Raw genomic sequence first — 14,227 nt, 5'->3', positions numbered from 1 at the left:
ACTCCCAAATGGTCAAGCTATCATTATTGCATCAATTTTCTTACTAAAACCCATAAAAGGAGCTTGCATATAGTCAAGAAGAAAGATTGTTCTTCTTGAAAGAAAGGTCTTTGGAGCTACAAATCTTGGCACGGATCTCAAAAAGCATAGCAACATTATCGCTCCCTATTCATGTACAACAACAAACGATTGAAAATTTAGCCAATTGTACCCTATTTTTTTTTCTCAAAATATAGAAGGAAGGTAGGTTTTAAGACTTGAGAATGCAAAGAAAAGATGAGTGAATTCAATTGGTTTTGCATTTCACAGTAACATTAAACTTTTCCTTACAAAGTTATTGGCCCAAAGAATCCTTGAGTCTTTCGAGAAATGTCAAGTAGGTTTCATTCTAATGTGATGAGCTTTGTGCATGATCTTAATCACATATACTCGTGTCTAAGTTTCTCTCCTTTTGTTGTTTTGAGTTAGTTCTTTGATATCACTTTTTGTTTGTTGCAAAACTTGTTTTGTACAAAAGTACTAAAATGGAGCATCTTGTTAAGTTAGGCCAGCCAATAATGTTTCTTCCTTCTCTCTCTTTTTGCAAGGCGCATCTACTGAATGTAGCTTTTTCTTTCCCAAAAATGTTTAAGAGAATTTGATAAAATAAGGCGTCCCACTTGAATTTTAAGACAATAAATGTTTAACGTATTTAGATCTAAATCTTAATTGATTAAAAAAATTTGCTTTCATGCTCAAATGCATCTTATAGCTTGGTAGAATGCTTGATGTCCTTTCTTTCAAACACTGACACTATTTTGCACATAGAAAAATATTTTTTGCACTAACTTAGCTTGCAAAGTATTTTGATGATACTTGGTATACAACTCATAGGAACAACATCTTGAGAAAGACCAAGAAGATCATCAACAACTTTACTCCTTTGTTCCTTGATCTACTTACTCTTGGCAATGTGCATATATAGAACTATAGCTTGTTCAAATATTCAAGATTGCTCATCTTGTATCTTACAAGCTACTTGACGGATAGTGGTTCTTGCATGGATTCGGGACATAGAATGCCTCCTTGAGGACTTTCCCTTCTTCGGTGGTCATCTTGAATGGCATTGTTCCTATTCCCTCTATGCAACAGCTTTGGTTGTCACCCACAAGGACCCTTGATTTGAAACTCAATCAATGATGGTTAGAAGCCACTCTTGGGTTTGTGCTTCGATGCACCATACCTATCTTCACCATTGAAGTTACTAGTGAGCATGGAACATTTTTCCATTAGCTAAACAATAATTAGGTCTTTCTTGATGACATTTGCTGTTTTTGTTTTTGTGTTGGTTGGCTTTCCCTTCACATTTTATTGTCTTTGCCTTCATGGTATTCGATTTGATGTTTCTAGAGCGATTCAAATGTGAACCCACCTTCTTGCTTTCATAGCCTTTAGCAAAATGTATTGGTTTGCGATAGTTGAAACACGTTTTCTACTTCTTGTTGGATCCTATCTTTGGATCTTGTCTTTGCAGACCTTGAACCCTCATCTAGGTTTCTCTTGCTAGGTCTTCCTTTATTGTTCCCTTTGTTAGGAGTTCCTTATCTTTTGTTTTCTGACCCATTGCTTGCGAGTTGATCTTTGACCACATTCATCTTTATGATGTCCTACACAAGATCTTTCTTCTCCATTTCAGGTGTGAAGATTGGTCTCAAGATCACGTATTCGGGCTCATTGTTCACCTCGAAGATCTCCTTGAGAACCATCCATGCCTCTACCAATATTTCAACCAACTATATGTGTAGAAGGATAGCATCTACAATTGTGTAGATCACGATCTCTAGGGTCTCTACATCCCACACTACCCAATCTTGGATTGCAATAAGATTTGTTGTAGTAGTCACTCTTCCAATGGCGCTCTTGGTGTCCTTGGGTTTCAACTCCATTCAAATAGTACTTAGCTAGGCATCTTTGACAACCAAGTGACTCCAAAACTTCATCTTCTAGAGTGGATAATTCGGATCCATCGAGCTTGTCGGTCTCCTTGAAGTCAGGGATGGGCATCGAACTAGCGACCTTGAGGTAATCTTTTGTGAGTCAATGTGCTTTGAAGCGAGTGGATTTAGGAGAGATGGCACAGCTAGATACCATACCACAAATCACTAAATATGTAACACTAGATTAGTTTTAAAAAATCAATAGGTTAGGGTTAGGGGTTTCCAACCCTTTTTTCTTTTTAGCACTCTAATAATTAGTGCTTATCCACATCGTAATGCATGATGTTGAGATATATCTTCAACAATTTCCCTCACGATGATGATTCTTGGGTTCGAAAAAGGATTGACCATTATTGCTTTGTAACTTCCTTTGAGTTCAACCAAGATCTTGTTGGTGTTTTTCAAAGAGCTATTCTCCAAGTTGTTTAATTAGAATACTTGCAACATTATTTTGGCACAATATTGTAGTGTGATTGAAATGTTGAGTCAAAATAAAATTCCTTTCTTGCGCGCAAAAATATTGTAGTGTGATATCTCCATTGTGTACTCTTTCTTTAATGAAATTTTCTCGAACATAAATATACTTTGTTCTTGAATGCTACACTCGATTCTTTGGTAGGGATTGAATTGACTAATTATGATAGTATATGGTAGTTGGCTTTGTCTCATCAAAGCAATCTATTTTTGACAAAGATTCTTCTGAGCCATATAGCTTTACATGCACTTATCGAGTTGATTAATTATTACAATATATGTTAGTTAGCTTTGTTTCATTAAACTAATCTATTTCTAACAAGATTCTTAGCTTTACATGCACGTGTTGTGAGCTCTATATTCTTGTTCTGTTGAGAGCAAAGAAACTACCGATTGTTTGTTTAATAACAAAGAAATAGCACAATGTGCTAAGAAAAACACGTCTTTATGTTGATCTTCTTGTTTCACGATCATCGGCGTAATTGCTATGACAATATTCATGCAATTGTGTATGAATTCCTTCGTAGTATATTCTAAACTGTTATGTGCCTTTTATGTGTCTTAATGCTCTTTTTGTTGTATATTTTTGGATTTGACATAAATCGAGCTAGACTATTGATTGCATGACAAAGGATATGATGATTGTAAGATACATCAATGAACCAATGAATTCTGTATAAGTGCCTGTTATTGATTATAGTGTTACCTTTGTCTTTTGCCAATCTGTTTCATAGGTGTAGCTTCAATCTTGCGTTCTTGCATATGGAATTTCTTCAATAGAGTATCCATATATTTGTATTGTCTCATGAATGTGCTTTCTGCAATCTCTCCAAAATTGTATGTGAAGGCAATAATGCATGAGTCCAAGATCTTTCATTTCAAACTCTAAAAATAGATCTTATTTTAGCTTGTTGATGAAATTTTCATTTCTTCCTATGGTTATCAGCTATCAAATCATCTACATACAATAGTGTAACATTGATATCTTTCCCTTGAACTTTGTAGTAGAGCTTATTTCAAATCATAAAGGCTTTTCTTTAGTTTGCATGCTTGATTTGATTTATCAATTTCAACATATCCTTGAGATTATTACAATAAATATCTTGAGGCTATTGGAGCATACGTTTCTTCATAGTCATTGTCCATACTATTGTCTAGATCCTTTTACAACAAATTTTGCTTTATGTCTATCAATGCTACCATGTGGCTTGTACTTAATTTAGTAAACCCATTTGTTCGCAATTGCCTTCTTTCCTTGTGAAAAAATACATAATTCCCAATAGTTATTTCCCATACAATGCATCTATTTATTCATTCATTTCTTTGTGACATTTTGGCTATTGGATTGCATCTTCAAAATATATTGCCTCTTTGATTTGCATGATTGTCTTCATCAGAATATAATTTTGTGGTTTCAACTTTCATTGCTTTTCTTTTTGAATATGAGTCAACCATGTTGGTTGTTCCCTTTCTTTAGGTGATCTTCTTAGTTGTTATTGTTCTCCTTGTTCTTTTGGTTGTTCTAATAGTTCTTAAATATCTTCTTTTGTTTCTACTATCATTTCTTGTGATGTGATGTTTTCCACCTTGAATTCTCATCAACACCACAATTGTAGCTTTCTTGTTAATTAGAGCATATAGGTTAAAAGCTTTACTTTTTTCATTATATCCATCATAATGCATTTTGTTAATTTCACATCATCAAATTTCCTTCTATGGTTATCATGTATATAAGGATATGCAACATATCAAAAAACTTTGAGTTGCGTAATTTTTGGTGTAACTAGTTAATGCTTCAAATAATTTTTTACCTTGTACAAGTTTTGAAGGTGTCCTTTTCAATAAGTAATTGCAAATTGCATCTTGTTGTGGTGTATCAAGATGAGTAAATTGTCTTTTGATTCCACAATCCTTGTAAAAATTCATAAATTGTGTAGAAATATATTCAATTCCTATATTTGATATGGTGACTTTGATTTTTTTTACCTATTTGGTTTTCTATCATGGTCTTGAATTCTTTGAATTCGACGACATAATGCTATACATCAGAGGGTATCAAGTCAAGAGTAGTTCATGGATTCCAATTGCCATATTCTAATGTTTGAGCTATGTTAAACTCCTCAAGTTAACATGCTCATATCGTTTATGCCAAGATTTTGAAAGTTTCATTTGTTGACAGTCTACTTGTAAGGAAATACAACTTTTGCATGTAACTAGACAACAAGATCATTGTACACGAGAGAGAGAGAGAGAGAGAGAGAGAGAGAGAGTTTCATTTGTTGATAGTTTACATGTAAGGAAATACAACTTTTGCATGTAACATAGACAACACGATCATTGTACACGAGAGAGAAGAAGAAGAAGAATATATTATCGTCCTCTGAAGACCAAAAATCGGCCTATGGGACCTGAAACAATACAAAACCTTACATACATAAAGACTCCTCCCTCAAAGGGGAGGGTAATAAGAGAAACTACCTTTACGTCTAGGTGAGTTTCTGTGCTTGAAAAGCTTAGATACAAATGTTTCTAAAGCTGAGGGTGACGCCTTATGTAGCAAATCAGCCAGTCTGTTATGTCCCTCAAGAAGAGAGCTGAACTTTTTCCTAATGTGTGCATAGTAAGGGCATATCATTACCATGTGTTCTTCTATTTCTGGCATACCCTGGTCACATAATTGGCATATTCTGCTCTCTCTTGGCATGTCTTTCCATCGTCCTATTTCAATTTGCAGCTGGTGTGATCAGGTGCGAAGTGAAGCCAAAGCCCTCTGCTTATGCATTGCCATAGGTGTGCAAATGTACCTCTGCATGGTTGACTCCTCTGCCACATAAGTGGGCCAATATTGGGGGTTGATAAATGTGCAGTAGTACTTGAACTTATCTCTATTTTTAGCTGTTTGCCATTTCCTGTGTAGTGCATTTAGCAGGTCACGATGAAAAGCATCTTCATCTACCTCCTCTGGTGAGTAGTTCAAGTACTCCTCTACCTCCCACTTCCGTAATCAATTTCTCAGATCTAGTGTCCATCCAGATGCCAAAATCTTGCTCTTGTTTGTCTTTTGGGGCTTTTGACTTTCTCCCCATGCCCTCTTTGGCAGCCTTTCAGCATCCATGCCTTTGACCTTTGTAATGTATCCGAGTACCTTCTTTAAAGCATGTAACTCTATGGGTAAGCATCCTGTCTCTAGAAGTAGCAGAGAGTAGGGTGTAGTAGCCTTGATGCCAAGGTGTCTCCTAATAAAAGATTTCTGCATTTTTTCCAAATCATTCCATTTGGAGGATGATATACTCCCACCCCACACCTCTACTCCATAGAGCATTGTCTGTATCACATATGTCCCAAAAATCATGTTTCATACATGCCATCTTCTTGTATTGCTATTACTGCAGTCATTTTCAAATTGGTAATACTTTCCCCATCCTGCATCAAGTCTCCGTTGCACACAGCTGTTCCATTTATTATTGGCTAGAATTTCAATGCCTAGGTATTTGAATGAGTGCACTGTATCAACTGGCTGACCCATGTATGAGATTGAGGGGGGGTTGCTTGGCTGTATAGTTTTGACTGTCATGAGTTTAGTTTTGGTAACATTAACAGCCAGCCCACTTTCCGAACAGAATATGTCGAGTATATCCATCATTTGTTGCATCTTGCTCTCACTATCAGTGAAAACAACCACATCATGTGCATAAAGAAGCAACCAAATCCCAAAACCTGCTAGGTTAAGACTGGACAATTCTCTTTTACATGCTTCTTTGTGCACCAATTCCTCAAGTCTATCAATGCACAAACCAAACAAGGTGGGTGAGAGCGGGCATCCTTGTTTGACCCCCATATTACTGTAGAATTCTTGTGACATCCCATTCTTAAATTTCAGCCGGAATTGAGAGAGAGAGAGAGAGAGAGAGAGAGAGAGAGAGAGAGAGAGAGAGAGAGAGAGAGAGAGAGAGAGAGAGAGAGAGAGAGAGAGTTTATCAAGTTAAGAGTAATTCATGCTCTAGTTTTTCTTCTACCAAAGCTAGCTTTGGCTTGCTATCCAAAATAACATGCTTCACAAGCCTTTCCAAGAAATTTGAGCCTCAAGATTCCAATGGCCAAAGTCTAATGTTTGAGTTGTGTTAAAGTTCTCAAGTTAACATGTTCACATCTTTTAATTTTGAAAGTTTCATTTTTTGATAATCAACTTGTAGGAAAATACAACTTTTGCATGTAACAAAAACAACAAGATCATTGTACATGAGAGAGAGAGAGAGAGAGAGAGAGAGAGAGAGAGAGAGAGAGAGAGAGATTATTAAAGTCTTTAGAAGACCAATGGGTCTATGAGATTGAGAGAAACCTGATATGATAAGTTGAAAGGGTGGAGCTATTAAACGAGCACATCATCATAACATCATCATTGCCATCATCATCATCATCATCATTATCATAATCACCATCATCATCATACAAGATCCCATATCAAGTTTGGTCAAATACATTGGATATGTGAGTGGGGGTGCCAAAAAGGTGTGGGATATTATGGTGGGCTTGGTGGTGGACGGGGTTATATTGGCATGTAGCTTGTGATAGAGCACTAGTAGCTATCTATGGATGTGGTCCATCGTGGCTAGGTTAGCATCTGAAAAGGGCCACGGTAACCCCTGTCTATCATTGCCTAGACTTGAACATGGATGGGATGTCACCAAGCATGATATGTGAGTATGTTCTCTATCAAGGTGTTGTGTCATAAGGTTTGGATCTTTACCTCCTTGACCATCCGTGGTCTGATTGTCTGTGTGATTTGGCTGAAAGAACTCCATAATCATACTCTAATATGAGTTTGACTGTGTGTCACACCCCTATCTCTGCAATCTAAGTAGACACTCTCTATGTCTAACTACTTCATGGATGAAGGCAACAAGGAATCCCTTATTTGGGTAGGAGAGGAATCTGGAAAAGGATCCAAAGCCATCCTTAAAGAGACAATGATAGTTGCCTCGAATCTTATAATATACAGTGTCTTGAAGTTGAATTGCTCTTTTGAATCAATCTCATGTTGATCACACAAGGTGTAGATGCGACTCTCCCCGAGTACTCCCTCATCTCGTCCACTCTCAATGTGGGTCCGTGTGATGAAACATAGAACTATTCAAGGTGGATCTAGGTATACCTTGGTGGATCAATGAAGCCCTCTTCAAAGATGCACAAGCAATTATCTTTGTAGAAGCTGAGCTTCATTGGGGCTCACTCGATGCCAACTAAGCCCTGAAAGTGTGTAGTTGTAGAAGTCCTCTTGGATGACCTAGTTGAGCTCATGATATCTGAGTGGGATAGATGGAGCCTCAATGCTATACTAAAGGGGGGTAATTTGTTTATGTGGAGCCCCAATCTCTCAAACCACTTGCATGTGTGTGCATACCCACATGTTTGATAACCCTCAGTTGCTACAACCATAGAGGGGGGAAGAGAGAGAGAGAGAGAGAGAGAGAGAGAGAGAGAGAGAGAGCGGGAGAGAGATAGAGATTAATGTCCACAGGAGGCCTCACAGGCCTATCGGACAAAGTGCACAGAAAAAGTATGTGCATACAAGCCTCATTGGGTTGGACTAGAGGGCACTCTAGGGCCCTCCTAAGTAGTAATCTATGCTAGCAAAAACATACTCAATACTCAATCAATCAAGTACAAGCTAAAGCTGAATCAAGTCAATCTCAGAGTTGGGAGTTGGGACTCAAAAACTCAGAAACCGAATCCTGAAACAGTGATGGCTCTCTAGTGAGCTATGAGAAGATCTCGTATCTGCGTCTATCAAGGTGTCTCACACTGTGGCATGGGGCACAATCTCTTCGATCTCTGAACTCTATGGGCTATGTCCAGTGTGACCCTCGTATCTGTTAGTCCCTTGTGAGGAAAGTTGTGATGGGTCAAACCTCAATAAAATGTGCTTTGGGCAATCTCTATCTCACGAGTGGTCTTTGCATTCCTCCCTCGGTAGCATTGTATTGGCTATCTCTGCTTTAGATCCAGGCTGCACTCATATCAGCTAGCCCCTTCTCCTCTACTCGACTGTGTTCTGGAGTAGTGTGATTGGGCTCAGCTTCTACTGAGAAATATGAAACACATCAGACCTTGAAGGGCTCTCAAGTGGAAGAATTACCCTCTAGTTTCTGTGGTTTTTAATCCTTAAACTTGCAAAGCCAAAGGGATCCCACTATGGCAATCCATTTGGGGAGCTTTTAAGGATATAAAAGCCTTTTTACAGTTCTCTGGCAAAGTTGCTTTTATGGTCATTGATTCAATTTGGGTTTCAACAATTTTTAGGAACTCTCAACTAACTAGTGAGCAATTTACTTTGGAAATCACCTTGTTTAAGAAAGGATTGCAATCTTGGGGATAGCTGTGGCACAGAGACCTTTTCAGATGGAAGACATGGCATGAGATCAGAAGGAAATTTGTTTTATCTAATCAAATCCAGACCCTTATTTTGAGCAAGTTGGAACTATGGAAGGGAGATGTCAAATGGAAGGGTGGTTCTGTGTTAATCTTACATAAAGAATTCAGCTGGGTAGGATGCTCTTCTATCCTTCCTATTCCCACCCCAACTCTTGATATGGATGATCTTTTCAGAACTCTTAATGCTAGATGGAATCTGCAAGATAGTAGAGGTAAATGATATTCAAGATTTGACAAACTCTGGGTTAAACAGGTTCCAGAGAAGACATCTTGTCTCTCTTAGCTCATTCTTCACAATGCAGAGTGGACAAATGCTAGAGGACTCAGAATAGGGAAGAGAGATGGGAAGTGTAAAAGATGCCTTGGTCCATTGGAGGATATTTTTCACTTATTTATAGCTTGTCCTCATGCCAGAAGAGTTTGGAAGTTCATCCAGATAGAGTGTGGAGAGCCAATTAACTACTACTAGGGAATGCATGCAAAACGAGGCATGAGCCTTGGTTCCAAATATGGGCACATGCTCTATGGTTTATTTGAATCTCTAGAAATAGTTTTCAGTTTAATCACAGAGTTATGTATTGATGCCTTGTTTGCTTTATGGTGGGACAAAAAAAAGGAAGACTTGAATTTCAGATAGGGGCTTGCAATCTGGAACACACAAGGTTGAATGCTAACATCATAAAGCACAAGAGGCGGTGTTTTATATCTGATGAGTATGACAAGTTGCCCCATTACCTTCAGAGGAGACCTTCCTCAGCTGACCCTAGTTCTGTTGCTGTTGGCCCTTCTACATAACACCCTTCTGCCCAAAGCCATGATGCTGCTTCTCCCTCAACTCAACCTTTATCGCATGCTTCTAAGGAGATGTCTCTTGATCCTGTTCAGGGTGTTCCTGCTACTGTCGCTGTTGCTACTCTTGCTCATAGTGCAGGTCTCAATGAAGAGACTACTAGTTTCTCTTTTCAAGTTCCTTCTTGTCTACACAACAATCTCCAGCAAATTCTGAGGATGTATATGGTTTTTTTTCTGCATTTAGTCTTTCTACAAGATGATATACCTGCCCAGGGGCAACAAATCTCTTTTGGATAAACTCTAATGATGTACAAAGGTTACTCAAAGATAATATAATATCTCCTTCTTTTTTGCCAAAAAAAAAAACTCTCTCAAGAGCCTTTGTCAAGATGTCCATGCCATTCTATATGGTTGGCCAATAATGAGCTCAACCTCTCCATCCATGATGGGCTCACACATGAAGTGATATTGAATCTCAAAGTGTTTGGAATAAGCAAGGAACACATGATTCTTTGCAATCGCCATGCAACACTGGTTGTCAAACGTAACATTGTTAGCTGTGCCTGGATTGCTCCATGTCTCTCAAAATCCTCGTCAACTAGATTGGCTCACAAGAAGCATTACAAGCTTTTTTGTACTCAGCCTTAGTAGAAGAAAGAGCAATGGTGGGGTGCTCCTTAAGAATCCATGAGATAACCCTAGATCCAAATGAAAACCAATATCTAGTCACTAATCTCCTTTTATCCATGTCTCCTACCCAGTTTGAGTCACAAAATCTTATCCTTGGGTAGGTGAGGCCATACTCCAAAGTACCTCTGATGTATTTCAATACTAGTCATGTGTCGAGAAACTCCACTGTCAACGATCCACAATTCATCAACCCTATGCAAATGGGTTGCCGTTGTACATATTTCTTCTACGGCGTAAATAGCTCCCACTCGGCCTAAGCACTATTTTGAGACTCCTTATTGGATGGATTTAACATACCATTCTTCTCATCGGCAGTCTTATTCCTACACTCATTTTGAATATGGCCTCTTTTGTTGTAGTAGAAGCATTGTATCTTTCTCTTGCTCTTGCCTTTGAAGGAGAGGGGTTGTTGGAGGCTTTACCCTTTCCTTTCTTTGAGCCTATAGAGAAATCTGAATTGTGTCCCATTGGATGTGATAGTATTGTACACCATGTGGCTATTGAGGTGGTGCATTGATGTGGACTTATTTGCCATGTGTCAATCATGTTGATGTGGCCTTATCCAAACTTGTGGTGGTGCCATGTGTTTGCTTGATGTGCTAAGCATCACCTATTGGTGGTTGCTTTCTTATTTTTTAGGTGGCAAAATTTGATTTGGGGATTTGGTTTTTGTCGTGCCATGTAACTTGATGCCGCATGGTCATTTACGTGGAGTGTGGCTAGACTATGGATAGTAGAGCTTTGCATCTAATGCTTGTAGCTTTGGAGGGTGAGGGTGAGGGTGATGCTTGCATGCTGATTTTGCTAGTGGGAATGTTAAATACAACATTTGGCATGATTTATGGTACCTAACAACCACATTGTCCTTACATGCATGATGAAACACATAACCCTTTTGTTCACCTCCCCTAGTTCCCCAATTCATCCCAAGTAAATCTTCAAGATATTTTTGATCTACACAATTGCATGACCACATATTTGTTCTATTCTAAAAACAAGAAGCAAAAATGTACACAAACATAAACCAAGACAACCTTGCCCACTTAGAGCTAAATGTGAACTACATGGCCATGCCCACATTCTTTGAGATATTTTACTTGTACGATTGCAATGTCCTTGAGTCCACCATGTTGCAATTCATGTCTTGAAGTTGTACAAGAAGCAAAATTGTACACAGACATAAACCAAGACAACCTTGCCCACTTAGAGCCAAATGTGAACTTCATGGCCACATCCTTTGCGATATTGTACTTTGTATGATTGCAATGTCCTTCAGTCCACCATGTTGCAATCCATGTCTTGAAGTTGTGGTGGTGCAATGCTTTAAATATATATTGCATTATACCAATACAAGCCCGCTCCAACAAACATTGCACCTGCCACTCCAAACAAAGTTGCTCAACAAGCTATAGGACCTAGTTTTTCCACTCAAGTAGAAATGATGGGATGCACATGATGCCTAGGTTATGTCTTTGACCTTTGTCTATCAAGAGGTCAATAATTCCTCACATTTGATCATGCAAGCCTTCATAGTATGCAAGAAGTATTGAAACAATGTATTAAGGAAAGAATGAGGCCACATTTGCATATATTAAGAAGGAACTTGTGAAACTAGAGATGCATTAAGGTGACAATCGTAGGAAGACTAGAGTATTCTCAGTATGCAGGGTCCCGAGGCTTTTTGTCACCTACAGATATATAGGGGTTGTTGTTTGTACTATACGTGTAGCTTAGGACCTCGAGTCGTATTCCGATGAGAGACATAGGCTTAAGTGTGGTGAGCAAACATAGTGCATGCATGTGTAAAAGGAACGTGTATCATCATGGTTGAGGTAATGAAGGCTTTCACCTTCATTGGGGGTTGTAGGGTTTAGGAGGAGTTTAAGGGTTAGAAGGAGGTTCCAAGATTTAGAAAGAGGTTCCAGAGTTTAGAAGAGGTGGTTCAAGGGTTAGAAGGAGGTTCCAAGGTTTAGAAGGTGGTTCACGGGTTAGAAGGAGGTTCCAAGGTTTAAATGGGCAATCGCATGTGAGCTCTATGTATGTGTGGCTTGTGTTGCATGGATGAGTCAAACTGTGGCAATGATGATGGCTGTGAGGACCTTTTGGGGTTGGCTTGTGAAACCAAAAGGTAATTCTTTCCACACACGAAGTCACCACTTAATCAATTGGAGAAGAAGAACACAATCACACCACGAAAGCGATAGCAGAATGGGTACAATCTCCCCCCCTAGATGAGTGGCTCATGCTTCCTCATCTAGAGTATTTATGATATTTCATAAAAGCACCAAGGAGCCAAAATTATCCCTCTCATCCAAAAATGAGGGATTTGCTTTACATAGCCATCTTAGGGCCCAAAATGAATTATGTCCACTACAAAATATATTGTTCAAACTTGCAATAAATAAAGCAATACAAAATTGGCCCATGGCCATATATAAGGTGCTGTGCGACACCTCGATCGATACCCTCACACTAACTTCAATCCTTGCTATGAGTTCCATCACCTGTACTCAAGCCGCCAATTACATTAGTTATTAACAATCGATTGAACGAATCACCGAATCAACCGATCCCAACATAACCGTGCTCAAAGCATAATAATCAAGCATAACACCAATAACACTAGCGACATCAGTATTAACATGGAATCACCCACAATACCGATCATCCAGCATGGCAAAACATAGGCTATTCAGGTGTCCCCAACTAACCACACAGAGTATCCACTAGGACCCTCGCCGCTTTCGGTGCGCTCCTATGGAGTACTTTGCCATAGGCACACTTGACTAAAATAATAATGTCCAAAGCAAGATATATATTAGAAATATAATTTCTGTAACAGCTTGGGTTGCTTATTGTAGCTCAGGTGCCATTGCAATGCTATAAGAGCCTCTTGCATGAGGGGCTTGTGCATTGAGCCAACAAAAGGGACCTAAAGGCACGAAACCCCTTAGGTTCAAGCTCCAATGGAGCTAGAAGGACATGGGTGACTCATATGTTTGTGCTTTGGTTGGAGGTCACGTTGCATAGAAAGCCATTTGGAGGATGAGCAGATCTACTTCAAGCCATGGAACATCTTAATTTTCATTCATTTCTCATACTTAAGCCACTTAGACTATCTTTTGTTTCTTTCTCCAACTCTCTTTCTATAAAACAAGATCTCCAATTGTCAAATTTGAAAGTTTTTTCAGTTGAAATGGAAGGGAGGAAGCCCTCTATAACATGGGTATAAAAGATATGGGAGTGCTACACATGAAGGCCTCCATTGGAAGGTAAAAAAATGTGACGATATAATTGGAATGCCAACATGTACACAGGCTCAACACCTTCCAACTTCAACACAAGTATAGGCCGTATTGGAAGGCTTTGGTACCATGTGAAGTTGAAAGGATACAAGCCTAGAATGCACTTGGAGCTAAAGGGTGAAAGCCGCATGCACCGCATGCAAATCTCTCATGGTTCTTAGTTAAGGTGGTAAAGGCCACCCCTAGGCCACCTTCAATGCATCATACTCCAACTATAGCTTGTTCAACTTTGTCTAGCTATCTTGAGTTGTGTAATGAGCAACCATACGTTGCTTGCACTCCTAGTTTGTGTGGCGAGCATAGTGCATTAATTGGGGGGGTATCTAGTGCTTGACAATGTGGTGTAGGATCCAAAGAGCTGTGTCCCTGTCACTTCGGAGTGTGTGCTAGCTACTGCGTATGTTGTTAGGGGCATCGGTGCTTCATCAAAGACAAATAGCTCAGGCACTTTTGGAGCTTCTTGTAGTGGAAACAATGAAGCTTGCTTGGCAGGGGGTTATTGTGATTGAGACTGTGGTTGAGGCTGTGTGGGGTCTCACCGTGCTGTGGTCGAAAAAC

This window comes from Dipteris shenzhenensis, chromosome 20 (genome assembly GCF_047967505.1).
Source record: "Dipteris shenzhenensis isolate YYH24624 ecotype China chromosome 20, Dip_SZ_1.0, whole genome shotgun sequence".
NCBI lineage: Eukaryota > Viridiplantae > Streptophyta > Polypodiopsida > Gleicheniales > Dipteridaceae > Dipteris > Dipteris shenzhenensis.
Note: the sequence above shows the minus strand (reverse complement) of the source record.